Genomic DNA, 17,797 nt, shown 5'->3' with positions numbered 1-17,797 from the left:
CCGTAATGTGCGCGCTGGGCTCGTGAAGCAGTGCGTGTTCGTGTCCCTTTAAGAAACTCCATGTTTTCGCTTCATGATGCGTCAACATAAAAAGCGGATGATGCTGTTGTGTGAAAACACGTTTAAGTGAGCTGTACTTTACCGAAGAGCAGCTGACGGCTGGAGCACCTCGTTAATCAGAGAGCAGTTTTAAAGTGTGGGATGTAGGAGTTTATTAGTATTATTGTCATCATTATTATTTTTAAGGCTTCAGCCGATGAAGTCAGCATGAGTCCGCTGTGTGTTTTCCTCCTTCGCTTGCGGGAAGCGAACACCTGACGCATCACTTTGTCCTGTGGAAGTGGTCGTCCTGTTACAAAGCCTCTCTGCCGGTTCACGAAAACGGTAAGAGACAAGTTCGTCCACGGACATTCTGCCAAAACTGAAAGTGTGAGACACCGAGCGGCCACAGTCCTCGGATCTGACAGAACGACAGGACGCGATCCTTCAAACCGCCTCCAAAAGTAACTTCAGCAGCTTTTCTCTTCGCTTGCTTTCACTTGTACAGCTGCTAAGAAGCCTTTTAAAACGGCACAGAAAGCTTTTAAAGCTGCTGGAGAAAATCTAACAGGCAGCAGAGAATCGATTATGGAGTGAAGTTTGTGTTTTTTTCAGTTTGTTTGTTTCTGAAAATTAAACGGCTCAAATGCAAAATAGCTGTTGTCCATATTTTAAAGAGTATTAAATACTCAAAATGTACTCAGAAATACTTCACTTACACACATTTAGAAGTCTGTTCAGAAATGATCCTTTTCTGTGCTTGTTCCTTTAAATGGAAAGGAGTTGCTGCTTGCCACGCCCCCTTTGTGCGAAGGTTTCTGTTCGAAACCCACCCCTGCTCATTCTCCATGTACTGTGGAGTTGTCAGGAAAATCAACATCCCACATCCATATTGGATCTGCTGTGGTGACCCAGAGTGGAAAATAAATAAATAAATATATATATATATATATATATATATATATATATATATGGCCGTGGCCATAACTCTCATTTGGCTATTCGCACAGCAAGACTCTGGTGGCAAAACGTGGAATTGCTTGTATAAACAAATATACTGCATTCAAGATGTTATAACTCCTTTCATGATTTTTTTTTTTTTTAATTCGGCTGTGGCCATAACTCTCATTTCAGTATTGGCACAGCAAGACTCTGGTGACAAAAGGCCGACCCTATTTGAAAGGTGGCCGTGTCCGTAACTCTCATTTAATGCAGTTATGGACACGGTGACCATGCAAATAGCCACTTCCTATGTGTGTGTGTGTGTGTGTATATATATATATATATATATGTATGTATATATATATATGTATATACATACATATATATATATATATATATATATATATGTATATATATATATATATAATGTATGTATATATATATATATGTATATATATGTATGTATATATATATATGTATGTATTATATATATGTATATATATATATATATGGCCGCAACACTACGCACGCTCTGATTGGCTGATTACCTGTCTGATATTTTCCCATATCAGACTGGTCCGCAACATGTATCTTCTTTACAAACCAGGAAGCTTAAAAACATGATTAGAAAAAGCAAGTCGGACATAAACATACTTTAGAAATATCTCAACGGCATCGGGAAAAACACATGGATTGAAAGTTTACCAGCTAATGACAGAACCACCTGTTAGCAAATTCTTCATGGAGGTGAAGAAAGAGAACAAACCCGACACCGTGAGCTGCATATTCGGGTGACACTGTATGGTTGCATGTTTATATGTCTAACGGCCATATAATAAACAAATTATTAACCTCGCTTGCTCGGTCTGTACGGGAATATCAGCCCTCTGTGTTTATCGCTCAGACCTCGCTGCGTTCAGTCTGTACTGAGACCTCGGTCTGATTTTTCGCTGTACAGACCTCTCGCTCAGTTAATAATCCTTTAACATATCACGTAAGATATAATTAGATTTGATTCATTTGTGCAAGTTACACTTTGTTCCTACATTTTGATGAATTTGCAAATGAAAAATTTATTTCATTACCATGTGTTCATTTTTGAGCACAAGATACAATTTGTGCCTGAGGTTTGATTTAATTCACTCCCAATTTGTGGGTATAAAGTAGAATTGGTTCCCACATTTTGATTAATTCTTGGGCACAATGCACAATTTTTTCCCTCACTTTGATTAATTTGTGAGTGCAAGTTACAATTTGTTCCTGCATTTTGATTCATTTGCAAATGCTAGATTCAGTTCATTGACTCATTTTGAATAATTTGTGAAAACAAGATTCAATTTGCTGATGTGCTTTGATTAATTCGTGAATGCAAAATTCAATTCATTGACGCGTTTTAATTTTTGAGCACAAGATACAATTTGGACCCTCATTTGATTAATTCCTATATTTTGTAATTTGTGGATTACAAATTGGTTACCACTTTTAGTAATTTGTGGGCATAAGATGCTTTTTGTTCCCTTGTGTTGATTAATTCATCTGCATGAGAGCTAATTTTGGCAATACAGGCAATGTCATTCCTTCCAGCTGTCACCTGCTCAAAGTCAGTGTCTTGGTAACTCACCTTTAAGGTAAAGTAAAGCTTAATCAAAGAGTCTTCACCTTTAACTGTCACCAAGGCTACATGCTTTAAGCCACTGACGGCTAGAATAAATGACTTGGCCTCATTCGTAAAATTTCATGTATCCAAATATCCAACATTAATTAATTATTTATCTTGTTTACATGATTGAGTCAACATGTGGAACATGTATTTGTGTGCACAAATTTATCAAAATGTGGGAACAATTTAAATTTTAATGTTTTGAGGATGTACTGGATGTAGTAAAGCATGCCCTTGCTGTACCCGCTTTGTTTACCCTTTCTGGGCACTTCAGGGCCCAGTAGGGGTGTTTGTTCGATGCACTGGTTTGTACAGATCTTTACCACCCCAAAACATTTAAAGGCATTGTACTTTCTTCTACTTTGTAGCCATTCCTGAACATCCTAAACATTGGCTGTGTATTTAGCTCAACTGCATGAGCAGCACATCAGACTTAGGGAAGGCACCATAATTTTTTTTTTCTTTCCGATATGCAATATAGTAATTTTGGCCAATATCAGACTGATACTGATCCCAAATAGCAAATTTGCATCCCCTTAATTTTAACAACCAGACAGCTGCATTTGAAATCTGATATTTCCCCCTGCAGGTTCGTGGATTTTACTTACCGGTATGTCTTAACCAGAAAGACATTTATTGTTACACATTTCTAGAATTTGTACCACCAGTGTTATTAGCAGTAGCCCCTCCTCTAATCTATACTCATTGGCTGCGTTTGTAAAGGTCAGCACGTTTGTATTGTCAGATTTCAACAAATGTGAAATTTCAATGTGGTGCACTTTGCGTTCCTACATGCAAGGCTGCCGCAGCGCACCAAGCACATGGATATTAATTAATGAAGGTGATGCACGCAAATATCTGCTGTGATAAGTTTCTCTCAGAGACTCTGTGGGTGTGTCACAAAGAAAAAGTAAGTCCCTTCGGCTGCTCCCTTGTTTGCACTCGGGGTCGCCACAGCAAATCCAAGGTGGATCTGCATTAGAGCCTGACCGATATGGATTTTTTGAGGCCGATGCCGATAACGATATTTGGATGGAAAAAAATTCCGATAATCGATAAATCGGCTGATTTGCCAATAGCTGATAAATCAGCCAATATTATTTTTTTTTAAATGAATAAAATGTTCTTTTTTCGACCCTTAACAAAAAAGGTATGAGCTAAAAGCTGAAGCTTTGTCCCATATTGATTAACTTTGTAAGAGAGAAGAATTTTCAAGTTCAAAAAATGCAATCAAGAATTAAACCTTTGTGAAATTAGCAAATACTTAACTTACTTGTATGCTTTTGTCAGCCGATCAGTGCAGTGTGATAGCGAACTATGGGGACCGGTGATGAACACATTTAAGCAGGGGTGTAAGCAGCTCTTAGTTGAATGGAGTCAGAGCTCCATCTACTGGACAAATGGTGCAAGGACATTTTACATTGCCGACACAAACATTATTTCAGTAACTGTTCTGTTTATGAGAAATTATCGGCGTTCTATTGGCAAAATTTCAGCCGATAGTGAGTACTTTGAAAAGGGCTTATATCGGCCGGCCAATATATCGGTCGGGCTCTAATCTGCATGTTGAATTGGCACAGGTTTTACGCCGGATGCCCTTCCTGACGCAACTCAATCAATCAATCAATCAATCAATTTTTTTATATAGCGCCAAATCACAACAAACAGTTGCCCCAAGGCGCTTTATATTGTAAGGCAAGGCCATACAATAATTATGTAAAACCCCAACGGTCAAAACGACCCCCTGTGAGCAAGCACTTGGCTACAGTGGGAAGGAAAAACTCCCTTTTAACAGGAAGAAACCTCCAGCAGAACCAGGCTCAGGGAGGGGCAGTCTTCTGCTGGGACTGATTGGGGCTGAGGGAGAGAACCAGGAAAAAGACATGCTGTGGAGGGGAGCAGAGATCAATCACTAATGATTAAATGCAGAGTGGTGCATACAGAGCAAAAAGAGAAAAAAAACAGTGCATCATGGGAACCCCCCAGCAGTCTAAGTCTATAGCAGCATAACTAATGGATGGTTCAGGGTCACCTGATCCAGCCCTAACTATAAGCTTTAGCAAAAAGGAAAGTTTTAAGCCTAATCTTAAAAGTAGAGAGGGTGTCTGTCTCCCTGATCTGAATTGGGAGCTGGTTCCACAGGAGAGGAGCCTGAAAGCTGAAGGCTCTGCCTCCCATTCTACTCTTACAAACCCTAGGAACTACAAGTAAGCCTGCAGTCTGAGAGCGAAGCGCTCTATTGGGGTGATATGGCACTACGAGGTCCCTAAGATAAGATGGGACCTGATTATTCAAAACCTTATAAATAAGAAGAAGAATTTTAAATTCTATTCTAGAATTAACAGGAAGCCAGTGAAGAGAGGCCAATATGGGTGAGATATGCTCTCTCCTTCTAGTCCCCGTCAGTACTCTAGCTGCAGCATTTTGAATTAACTGAAGGCTTTTTAGGGAACTTTTAGGACAAACCTGATAATACTGAATTACAATAGTCCAGCCTAGAGGAAATAAATGCATGAATTAGTTTTTCAGCATCACTCTGAGACAAGACCTTTCTGATTTTAGAGATATTGCGTAAATGCAAAAAAGCAGTCCTACATATTTGTTTAATATGCGCTTTGAATGACATATCCTGATCAAAAATGACTCCAAGATTTCTCACAGTATTACTAGAGGTCAGGGTAATGCCATCCAGAGTAAGGATCTGGTTAGACACCATGTTTCTAAGATTTGTGGGGCCAAGTACAATAACTTCAGTTTTATCTGAGTTTAAAAGCAGGAAATTAGAGGTCATCCATGTCTTTATGTCTGTAAGACAATCCTGCAGTTTAGCTAATTGGTGTGTGTCCTCTGGCTTCATGGATAGATAAAGCTGGGTATCATCTGCATAACAATGAAAATTTAAGCAATACCGTCTAATAATACTGCCTAAGGGAAGCATGTATAAAGTGAATAAAATTGGTCCTAGCACAGAACCTTGTGGAACTCCATAATTAACTTTAGTCTGTGAAGAAGATTCCCCATTTACATGAACAAATTGTAATCTATTAGACAAATATGATTCAAACCACCGCAGCGCAGTGCCTTTAATACCTATGGCATGCTCTAATCTCTGTAATAAAATTTTATGGTCAACAGTATCAAAAGCAGCACTGAGGTCTAACAGAACAAGCACAGAGATGAGTCCACTGTCCGAGGCCATAAGAAGATCATTTGTAACCTTCACTAATGCTGTTTCTGTACTATGATGAATTCTAAAACATGACTGAAACTCTTCAAATAGACCAATCCTCTGCAGATGATCAGTTAGCTGTTTTACAACTACCCTTTCAAGAATTTTGAGAGAAAAGGAAGGTTGGAGATTGGCCTATAATTAGCTAAGATAGCTGGGTCAAGTGATGGCTTTTTAAGTAATGGTTTAATTACTGCCACCTTAAAAGCCTGTGGTACATAGCCAACTAACAAAGATAGATTGATCATATTTAAGATCGAAGCATTAAATAATGGTAGGACTTCCTTGAGCAGCCTGGCAGGAATGGGGTCTAATAAACATGTTGATGGTTTCGATGAAGTAACTAATGAAAATAACTCAGACAGAACAATTGGAGAGAAAGAGTCTAACCAAATACCGGCATCACTGAAAGCAGCCAAAGATAACGATACGTCTTTGGGATGGTTATGAGTAATTTTTTCTCTAATAGTTAAAATTTTGTTAGCAAAGAAAGTCATGAAGTCATTACTAGTTAAAGTTAATGGAATACTCAGCTCAATAGAGCTCTGACTCTTTGTCAGCCTGGCTACAGTGCTGAAAAGAAACCTGGGGTTGTTCTTATTTTCTTCAATTAGTGATGAGTAGAAAGATGTCCTAGCTTTACGGAGGGCTTTTTTTATAGAGCAACAGACTCTTTTTCCAGGCTAAGTGAAGATCTTCTAAATTAGTGAGACGCCATTTCCTCTCCAACTTACGGGTTATCTGCTTTAAGCTACGTGTTTGTGAGTTATACCATGGAGTCAGACACTTCTGATTTAAAGCTCTCTTTTTCAGAGGAGCTACAGCATCCAAAGTTGTATTCAATGAGGATGTAAAACTATTGACGAGATACTCTATCTCCCTTACAGAGTTTAGGTAGCTACTCTGCACTGTGTTGGTATATGGCATTAGAGAACATAAAGAAGGAATCATATCCTTAAACCTAGTTACAGCGCTTTCTGAAAGACTTCTAGTGTAATGAAACTTATTCCCCACTGCTGGGTAGTCCATCAGAGTAAATGTAAATGTTATTAAGAAATGATCAGACAGAAGGGAGTTTTCAGGGAATACTGTTAAGTCTTCTATTTCCATACCATAAGTCAGAACAAGATCTAGATATGATTAAAGTGGTGGTGGGACTCATTTACTTTTTGAGCAAAGCCAATAGAGTCTAATAATAGATTAAATGCAGTGTTGAGGCTGTCATTCTCAGCATCTGTGTGGATGTTAAATCGCCCACTATAATTATCTTATCTGAGCTAAGCACTAAGTCAGACAAAAGGTCTGAAAATTCACAGAGAAACTCACAGTAACGACCAGGTGGACGATAGATAATAACAAATAAAACTGGTTTTTGGGACTTCCAATTTGGACGGACAAGACTAAGAGACAAGCTTTCAAATGAATTAAAGCTCTGTCTGGGTTTTTGATTAATTAATAAGCTGGAATGGAAGATTGCTGCTAATCCTCCCCCTCGGCCCGTGCTACGAGCGTTCTGACAGTTAGTGTGACTCGGTGGTGTTGACTCATTTAAACTAACATATTCATCCTGCTGTAACCAGGTTTCTGTTAGGCAGAATAAATCAATATGTTGATCAATTATTATATCATTTACCAACAGGGACTTAGAAGAGAGAGACCTAATGTTTAATAGACCACATTTAACTGTTTTAGTCTGTGGGTGCAGTTGAAGGTGCTATATTATTTTTTCTTTTTGAATTTTTATGCTTAAATAGATTTTTGCTGGTTATTGGTGGTCTGGGAGCAGGCACCGTCTCTACGGGGATGGGGTAATGAGGGGATGGCAGGGGGAGAGAAGCTGCAGAGAGGTGTGTAAGACTACAACTCTGCTTCCTGGTCCCAACCCTGGATAGTCACGGTTTGGAGGATTTAAGAAAATTGGCCAGATTTCTAGAAATGAGAGCTGCTCCATCCAAAGTGGGATGGATGCCGTCTCTCCTAACAAGACCAGGTTTTCCCCAGAAGCTTTGCCAATTATCTATGAAGCCCACCTCATTTTTTTTTTATTTTTTTTTGGACACCACTCAGACAGCCAGCAATTCAAGGAGAACATGCGGCTAAACATGTCACTCCCGGTCCGATTGGGGAGGGGCCCAGAGAAAACTACAGCGTCCGACATTGTTTTTGCAAAGTTACACACCGATTTAATGTTAATTTTAGTGACCTCCGATTGGCGTAACCGGGTGTCATTACTGCCGACGTGAATTACAGTCTTACCAAATTTACGCTTAGCCTTAGCCAGCAGTTTCAAATTTCCTTCAATGTCGCCTGCTCTGGCCCCCGGAAGACAATTGACTATGGTTGCTGGTGTCGCTAACTTCACATTTCTCAAAACAGAGTCGCCAATAACCAGAGTTTGATCCTCGGCGGGTGTGTTGTCGAGTGGGGAAAAACGGTTAGAGATGTGAACGGGTTGGCGGTGTACACGGGGCTTCTGTTTAGGGCTACGCTTCCTCCTCACAGTCACCCAGTCGGCCTGCTTTCCCGGCTGCTCGGGATCTGCCAGGGGGTAACTAACGGCGGCTAAGCTACCTTGGTCCGCACCGACTACAGGGGCCTGGCTAGCTGTAGAATTTTCCACGGTGCGGAGCCGAGTCTCCAATTCGCCCAGCCTGGCCTCCAAAGCTACGAATAAGCTACACTTATTACAAGTACCATTACTGCTAAAGGAGGCCGAGGAATAACTAAACATTTCACACCCAGAGCAGAAAAGTGCGGGAGAGACAGGAGAAGCCGCCATGCTACACCGGCTAAGAGCTAGTAGCTACGCTAAGCTAGCGGATTCCTAAAAACACGCAAAGTGAATATTGTGTAAATAATTTAGAGGTGATTCAGCAGAAGGAGTGCTTTAGTTAAGGCACGTGAAGATTACACTGGGAAACAAATCGTAATCTAGATAACTAGATCAATCTAACTGCGCAGATTAAACAGCTAACAGATACAGAAAAACACCGCTGTGCTCCGGAACAGGAAGTGATACAATACCGCAGTGAGAGCCAACCACCAGTAGAGGCAAGCAAGAGTAAAAGTCTAAATCTCTGCATTACATGGAGAAATGTGGCAGGGGTGGGATTTGAACCCGGAACCTTCCGCACTGAAACCAAGTGCATCAACCACTTGGCCACCACCCCTGCTGGGTGTGTCACAAAGAACAAGCCATATATGGATTTCTGTTACATATGTCACAGAAGTCTGAAACTAGCCTTTCAGATGCAGTCTTTTTCCCCAATACTGGGAGAATTTCAACAAGAGGATTGGGGCAATTTTAGGGATCCTTAATAGACAATCCCAACCATAATTCAGGTATTTTAAGTACCTTAATAGACAATCCCAACCATAATTCAGGGATTTTAAGTACTTAAGTACAAGTATTGTCTATATGTGCTCTTGGACAGACTGGTGTCCTGTCCAGTGTGTACCCCGTCTCACGCCCTATGACTGCTGGGATAGGCTCCAGCTTCCCTGCGACCCTTAATTGGAGTAAGCCGGTATAGAAAATTGATGGATGGATGGAGGCACAAATATTTAAATCTTGGTATTTGCAGATACTGAGTACCGATATTACTACTATATTACACTATATTTCTACAGAAAGTAAACAGCTGGGAATGTTGTCGGCGCTCTGTAAAACAGCTGCTTTTATGTGGAGATGACCGGGAATCTAATATCAGGGTCCATTACTCTGAGAAGACATTGAAATCCGATATGATCGAGAGCAGCGGCTGGTCATTGGAAGTGTACTTTGGAAGAGGTTCTTAGTTTTATTGCCAGTGGGTAGAATATAGACATTTTCCGTTTCTTCTACCAGAATTTGTCGGAAACTTGATGGTCTTCTTGCTGCATTGATCTGTTGTGTTGAGTTTTGATCATGCTGTAGGAGTTACTTTTCTCTCCTCCTATATAACCGTTTAGGAGAGCTTGTTGTTCATTTTACTAAAATCTTTAACCTGTCTTGTCCAACGAAGTTGCGATTCAGAAACTGTGTTCAGTATTCGATGATTGCAAGTACACCTGACGTTGGTATCAGCATTTGTACCACATTTATATAAAGGGATATTTTGCACACTCTGAAGGAATATCGTTTGACATTTTACAGCGTTCTTGGAATTATACTATTAAAAAATTTAAAGAGCCTCCTGCTGTACTCAGTGTTCAGATAAGTATTCCGGCAGCAGAGCTTGAGTCCGGTTGCCTGCTGAGTTTCTCATGTTCTTTGTAAAGTGTCGGTTTGACACGGCTGTGTGACAATAGAGCTGTAGTCATGGAGGCTGTGGTGAGATGTATCCAGTCAGTTCTCCACAGGCCTGTCCGAGCAGCGGCCTCAATAGAACTGCGTGGCCACACGTGAGCGTTAAAGCTGGAACCCAATCCTCTCATAATCCCATTATTGCTGAAGAAGTGGCCTGTTGTGGGTCATAGACAAAAGGGGGGAGACGTGCCTCGTGTCACCCAGCCACTGACACAACCGTCCTCCCCGATGTCCCAAAGGAGACAAATACTTCCTGTTCATTCACACACCACATGTGGCCAGAAGAGAAGATGACAAATGTGATTATGTTTTAAATAGATCATTAGTCAATAGCTGCTTATTTTATTTTACAGTCGTATTTGTAATACAGTACTATGGACTGGGTGGTGGGTTGGGGAGCCCAGTAACTAACATGCCTTTGCTGGCGTGGAAAGGTTTACTGACCTTGACTGTGCAGACGATCCTTGTGATCTTTGTAGAATCAATGGATACTCTGATTGTAAAGCTGTGAGGAGTCACAGAGTCTGCATTTGGAATTGTCCAGGATCGAGACTAAGATTACAGCTTTTAATGACTTCCTAAACCCAGCTATCAGGCATTTATCTTTGTGCAGCATTGTGGTGCAGGTGTTGAATTTGTCTCAGCACTGACATTCATGTCTCTGAGTCCTCAGCTTTCAGTGGTGGGCACAGTTCAGCTAATCCAATAACAGATAATTATCAAAGCTAATGTTTTTGCTAGCGGATTAGCTTTTCAGATAAGTTTTAAAACCATCATCGGACCAATTATCTTCCGATAAATTCAGTTCTGATAACTTTCAGTCTGATAACATTTTTTTGCTGGTAAAGTGAGCAAAGTTTAACTGCCAAAAACATTTGTAAACCCTTAAAATCAAACATTTTATTCCATCTGTTGTGTGTTTGTAGCAGATTGGCTGCCTGTCGCTTGCTGATGACATCATCATGAAGTGCAAAATGTGATTGGGCAGTTAACGCAGGGAGCATTGTGGGTAGTGTAGTTCAGGTTCACTTTGGACATTACAGTGAGTGAGTCTGCTCGACACAAAAGCAAAATGGACTAATTTTAACATTAACATTAACATTAATTGCCAAGACGCGGTGGGGAAGAGGAGCTCTCATGGCGCTGCTGTGTGTACAGAGGGACTTGTAAAGGACGCTTATGTGGATTATTTATTCAGATGAATCCCACTGAAAGTAACAAGTAAGAATTTATATTTACTACGTGTATTTTATTGTACCAATCAATGCATTAATAGACGTATTTTGGTTGTTTAAGCCGCAGAGTTCAAAGCGGGTGAAAAAAGCAGCAGCTTTTTAGTTCGTAAATGATGGTGTATCTAATACCGAGATAAACTGTGACGTCTAATACTGTGTTTTACTGCTTTTGAAAGATGATGACAGTGTTTGGGGTTTTATTTTATTATTCATTCATTTTTTGTGCATTCTTATGTGTTTGTGATCTTTGAATTTACCCAGCAGCGAAAAGTGAAAGTGAAACTGGTTTATCAGAAGCCGACAGTGTAATCTGATGTGGCCGCATCCGCATCCGTACTAGTTATCGGTTATCTGTAATAAAGATAAATGTTTTAGCAGTTTATCGATTTAGCGTCAAAAAAGATAACTTTTCAGTTATCGGATTAATGTTATCAAGCTAACTTTTTGGTTAGCTGTGCCCACCACTGTCAGCTTTTGAGACTGAGAGATGCCTGGGTTTCTAGATGGAGGTGTTTGACGTTGCCAGTACGTTTGCAGGAGAACAAAGGTCCAAGTCTTTAGGGTCCAAGTCTTTCATGGCCCAAGCAGAGGGTCACCCCTTTGAGTTTGGTCTGCTTGAGGTGTCTTCCTCAAATCATCAGAGGGAGTTTTTCCTTACAACTGTCGCCTGTGTGCTTGCTCTAGGGGGTTGGTAAGGTTAGACCTTACTTGTGTAAAGCACCTTGAGGCAGCTTTGTTGTGATTTGGCGTTATATAAATTACATAAATTAAATGAATTAAGTAAATTAAATTAGGGTCCTGGTGCTTCCTGTCTTGGACAGTTGTACTACTTGCATTGTGAGGTAGTGTCAGTTACATTTTGAGCATGTGGTGTGCTTCCCTGGGCACAACCTAGCACACAGGTGCATCAGTGTTGAGGACCCCAATAACTGGAAAATGCCAAGGGTGTGTCCACATCACCTGGCTGCAACAGATATCTAGATGGCTATTTTCAGAAGGTGGGATAGACAGGGAGTCTGGCTGGCTGGTTGCCATCCAGTACACAGGGTTGCTCTGTTTTGTTGTGGTTGTTATGGATGACCTTGCCAGAGGAGTTTTGGAGTACACCCTACACACGAGTGTCAAGTTTACTCCAGATCAGATTGGAAAATCAAATTCTTTGACCTTGATCCCAATTACCTTGATCTTGACCAAAACAAAACCTTCAAGGCAAATTCTGGGGTTGACCTTCATTTACATAACAAACCAAGTCTGGGAGTGTGCGCCAGTGCCTTGCTTTGCCACATCTATTACACCAAAGAGCCACCTTGTGTCCTGATCAGCAACCACCCAGACAGACAACCGGCACATAACAAATTTGTTAAAAAATAAGAAAAGAAAATATAGAATAAAATCTAGAAAATATAAATTGTTACTGTTCCCAAACCAAATAATAAGAAAAGTACAATGACTCATCTGCTTTTCAAAAACAACCTCTCATGATTCATACGTTCATGTTATTGTCCCGTAGGAATCTGTTGGCCTTGAGAAGGAAACTGTGTCTGTGCAGATAATCATTAAATGAAAGCTGGTTCTTTTAGAAAAAAACACTTCATGGTTTTTTTTATCCTTTGTTATCAGGTGGCTCAGTGAGGTTTTTACCCAGCGTGACTTCATTTGAATGACACTTGTGTAGTCCCGTGTGCTGTGCTTTATCTCTTTGGGAACCTTTTGTCATTTAAATACTAATAGGGCAGCGCAGTCTCGTTTGAACCCTGCGTCATATCGCAGGACTTGACCACTTATGGGAACAGCCGCTCTGGTGTTCTGTTTTTGTTTTCGGCTGCAATCACCGAAGCGTTCTCTCACCTGCACAACCGCCTCGGCACGTTTGAACTCTGGGTCATAAACAAACCACAACACATGTCCACTTTCCCACCACATTGTCACTTTTTCCTTTGTATTTTCATTTTGTTGCGGGTAATTTGCCCAAAAACTTAGAGAAAGGGCGGCGTTTCTGTCCCCTGAAGTAGAGAAATTACGTCATATGCGTCATATTTTAACCCTTTAGCGCCCGCCCTCAAATGGGGCTGCGCTGCCCAATACGTAGCACATTCAAATGGATATTGTATTTTTTTAAAGTGCCTCTTGTAATATTGTAACTTTGATTGTGCATGTGTTCATATCTTTAAGGCTTTGTATTGGCAGCTGTTCTATATTAGCTGATAATGGTAGAATATTGGAGTTGAACATTATTATTATTATTATTATTATTACCAGAAAACTGTATATGTACTAGAGGAAACCCTCTGTGACATCACCCATGGGTTTTCTGAAGAGTTGGCTTGAAGCTCAAGCGGCTAAGGCTAACAGGCTACCCGTGGTTAGGTGACTGACGCGTTTATTTGCAATGGCTCTTGGTTGAGGGTGTTAAATACTATGACCGGCATTAATACTATCAGTGTAGACACGTGACCAAGCTGTCGATACCTGTTCTTTAGTGCTAGCATGATAACATACAAATTAAATAGTACTAAAATTTCACTTAACATAAATACTGGAGTACAGACTTCTTACATGGTCCGTAGTACATTCCTATACAGCAAGCCATATTCTCTCAGATATTTGACACAAAATGCTCAGAAAGGACAAACGCAGTTGAGTCCACTGCTTGTGGCCTATGTTAACGTGTGCCCATCTGGACCCAGCACATTAGCTGTTGTTCAAAGTGACTGCACTCCTACGTTATTGCGTAAAATTACAAAATCTAGGGAGCTATATACAGTAGTGTTCAGAATAATAGTAGTGCTTTGTGATGAACACCCCCTTTTCTACTTTTTTTTTTTTACTAATAGCCCAATTTCATAGCCTTAAGAGTGTGCATATCATGAATGCTTGGTCTTGTTGATTTGTGAGAATCTACTGAAAATCTACTGGTACCTTGTTTCCCATGTAACAATAAGAAATATGCTCAAAACCTTTTACTACTGTAAAATTCACCTCTATGTAGTTGTCATGAAGGAGGAAACGAGGTACAGAGACCAAAAACCTTCCTTTTGTACTAGGGGCTAGAAATATAGTTTATTTCTAACTGTATATTGCACATTTTAACATGGGCTTCAATGTTGATTGACTGTCCTTTTGCAGCAAGTGCATGTTTTGGCACTTCCCACATGGGCTTCATCTGCCAGCAACTGAGGGTGGCTCTTGTAGTAACTTATGTCCAGATGTTTAACTTTGATTTAGACTGCAATCTGGTGACCAGCAACGAAGTCAGGTTATTAATTTGGCCATTGTAGAACCTTCAGCTTCATTGTGTTGGTTGCTGTTTGTATGTGGCAAACTGCCAGTTTAATAAAACATTAACCTACCGCCTCACCGTACTTTCCACATGTGGAACAGCGTATGGACGTCGTCAACCTCACGTTTCTTTCTGCTTACGGCTACAATACCCTCCTTCATCCAGTCATTCTTAGTGTACTGTTAGGACATGTCACTTTTGGACAAATTGTCAGGAGTTGTCTGAAATGCCATCCTGTTTTACTGCACAGCAAAACTTGAGTTAAAGTTATTTGTGTTATATCACATGCAATAGGGGAGTACAGATAGCTGCAGAGCTAAGCTTCTGTAAAATAGACGGTTAGTCACGGCTTTTTTTTACAGAATATTGTGTGTCATTGTCCGTCTGCAGTGTGAATAGGTTTTGAAGCTTTTTGGCTGAGTGGGTGCAACTGATACAGGCCTGAACACTAAAGAATTTTTTTTTCCTGTTGCTGCTGTCACTTCATTAATTCCTTATTCAGCCATACATGGCAACACCATAACATGGGTGATGAGGTGGCGGGTTTCAAATTATGAGCTGTTCATCTCTTTCCATCAGTCTTTAAGTTCTCCAGACCTGTGCAAGGTTTTTTTGTTGTTGTTGTTTTTCTTTTCTTCTTTAACAATTAATTCCCTGCACACCAGTGGTGACACACAGTAACATATTCATGTGTCTGTGTACAAAAAAACAAACAAACAAACAAACAAAATAAATAAAATAAACTAAAATGTATGAATCACCTCCCCCTCTGGCTGCCACCTTATCGTGGTGGGGGAGTTTGCGTACCTGGATGATCCTAGGAGCTATGTTGTCGGGGACTTTGTGCCCCTTGTAGGGTCTCCCAAGGCAAACAGGTCCTAGGTGATGGGTCAAACTAAGGGCAGTTCAGAACCTCCATGACCAGTAAAAAATCAAGGATCGAGACGTCGCCCGGTATGGCGGAGCCGGGGCCCCACCCTGGAGCCAGGCCTGGGGTTGGGGCTCGCGCGCGAGCGCCTGGTGGTCAGGCCTTAGCCCAGCCCAAAAGAGCAACATGGGCCCACCCTCCTGTGGGTTCACCACCTGCAGAGGGGGCCATGGGGGTTGGGTGCAGAGAGGATTGGGTGGCGGGTCGAGGGCGGGTGGCCCGGTGGCCCAGTCCATGCTCACAGCCCCTGGCTGTGGGATGTGGAATGTCACCTCGCTGGGGGGGGGAGGAGCCTGAGCTTGTGCGGGAGGTTGAGAGATACCAACTAGAGATAGTCAGGCTCACCTCCACGCACAGCTTGGGCTCTGGTACCCAACTCCTGGAGAGGGGCTGGACGCTTCATTTTTCTGGCGTGGCCCACGGGGAGAGGCGGAGAGCTGGGGTCGCATTGCTTATTGCTCCCCAGCTCAGTCGCCATGTGTTGGAGTTCACTCCAGTGAACGAGAGGGCCGCGTCCCTACGCCTTCAGGTCGGGGACAGGTCTCTCACCGTTGTCTCGGCCTACGGGTGGAGCAGCAGTGCAGAGTACCCGACCTTCTTGGAGTCCTTGGGAGGGTTACTAGATAGCGCTCCGACTGGGGATTCCATTGTTCTCCTGGGGGATTTCAACACCCACATGGGCGGCGACAGTGAGTCCAAGTGGACCATGTTCTCCACCTCCATTGTCGATGCAGCCGCTCATAGCTGTAGTCACAAGGTCTCTGGTGTCTTTCGCGGCGTCAATTCCCGAACCCGGTGGTGGACGCCGGAAGTAAGGGATGGCGTCAAGCTGAAGAAGGAGTCCTACTTATCTTTGTTGGTAGGTGGGACCCCGGAGGCAGCTGACAGGTACTGGCAGGCCAAGCGTGCTGCAGCCCGTGTGGTTGCAGAGGCAAAAACTCGGGTCTGGGAGGAGTTCGAGGAGGCCATGGAGGAGGACTATCGGTCGGCCTCGAAGAGATTCTGGCAAACCGTCCGACACCTCAGGAGGCTGAAGCAGCTCTCCACCAGCACTGTTTATGGTGCGGGTGGGGAGCTGTTGACCCTTACTGGGGATGTTGTCGGACGGTGGAAGGAATACTTCGAGGAATACTTCAATCCCATCGTCACGTCTTCCGAGGAGGAAGCAGAGACTGGGGACTCAGAGGCGGACTCATCCATTACCCAGGCTGAACTCACCGAAGTGGTTAGAAAGCTCCTCAGTGGCAAGGCTCCTGGGGTGGATGAAATCCGTCCTGAGTACCTTAAGTCTCTGGATGTTGTTGGACTGTCTTGGCTAACATGCCTCTGCAACATCGCGTGGCGATCTGGATTGGCAGACCGGGGTGGTGGTCCCTCTGTTTAAGAAGGGGGACCGGAGGGTGTGCTCCAACTATAGGGGGATCACACTCCTCAGCCTCCCCGGTAAGGTCTATTCCAGAGTACTGGACAGGAGAATTTGACCGATGGGCGAACCTCGGATTCAGGAGGAGCAGTGTGGTTTTCGTCCTGGTCGCGGCACACTGGACCAGCTCTACACGCTCCATCGGGTGCTTGAGGGTTCGGGGAGCTCACCCAACCAGTCAAATCAAATCAAATCAATTTTATTTATATAGCGCCAAATCACAACAAACAGTTGCCCCAAGGCGCTTTATATTGTAAGGTAAGGCCATACAATAATTACGGAAAAAACCCAACGGTCAAAACGACCCCCTGTGAGCAAGCACTTGGCGACAGTGGGAAGGAAAAACTCCCTTTTAACAGGAAGAAACCTCCAGCAGAACCAGGCTCAGGGAGGGGCAGTCTTCTGCTGGGACTGGTTGGGGCTGAGGGAGAGAATCAAGAAAAAGACATGCTGTGGAGGGGTGCAGAGATCAATCACTAATGATTAAATGCAGAGTGGTGCATACAGAGCAAAAAGAGAAAGAAACACTCAGTGCATCATGGGAACCCCCCAGCAGTCTAAGTCTATAGCAGCATAACTAAGGGATGGTTCAGGGTCACCTGATCCAGCCCTAAGCTTTAGCAAAAAGGAAAGTTTTAAGCCTAATCTTAAAAGTAGAGAGGGTGTCTGTCTCCCTGATCTGAATGTGGAGCTGGTTCCACAGGAGAGGAGCCTGAAAGCTGAAGGCTCTGCCTCCCATTCTACTCTTACAAACCCTAGGAACTACAAGTAAG

At 42.4% G+C, this 17,797-nt stretch overlaps 1 protein-coding gene across 1 annotated transcript in view; it reads left to right on the top strand.

The window, feature by feature from the left end:
- Window positions 1-17,797, top strand: part of bahd1 (bromo adjacent homology domain containing 1) — an 83,706-nt gene continuing 65,909 nt past the window's right edge. The window contains exon 1 of the mRNA XM_034195284.1: window positions 1-384. The gene's annotated coding sequence lies outside the window, so the exon portion shown is untranslated. The remainder of the gene's footprint in view (window positions 385-17,797) is intronic.

The sequence above is a fragment of the Thalassophryne amazonica genome, chromosome 19, assembly GCF_902500255.1.
Source record: "Thalassophryne amazonica chromosome 19, fThaAma1.1, whole genome shotgun sequence".
Lineage (NCBI taxonomy): Eukaryota > Metazoa > Chordata > Actinopteri > Batrachoidiformes > Batrachoididae > Thalassophryne > Thalassophryne amazonica.
The sequence above is the reverse complement of the archived record's forward strand: the minus strand, read 5'-3'. Positions and strand labels throughout refer to the sequence as shown.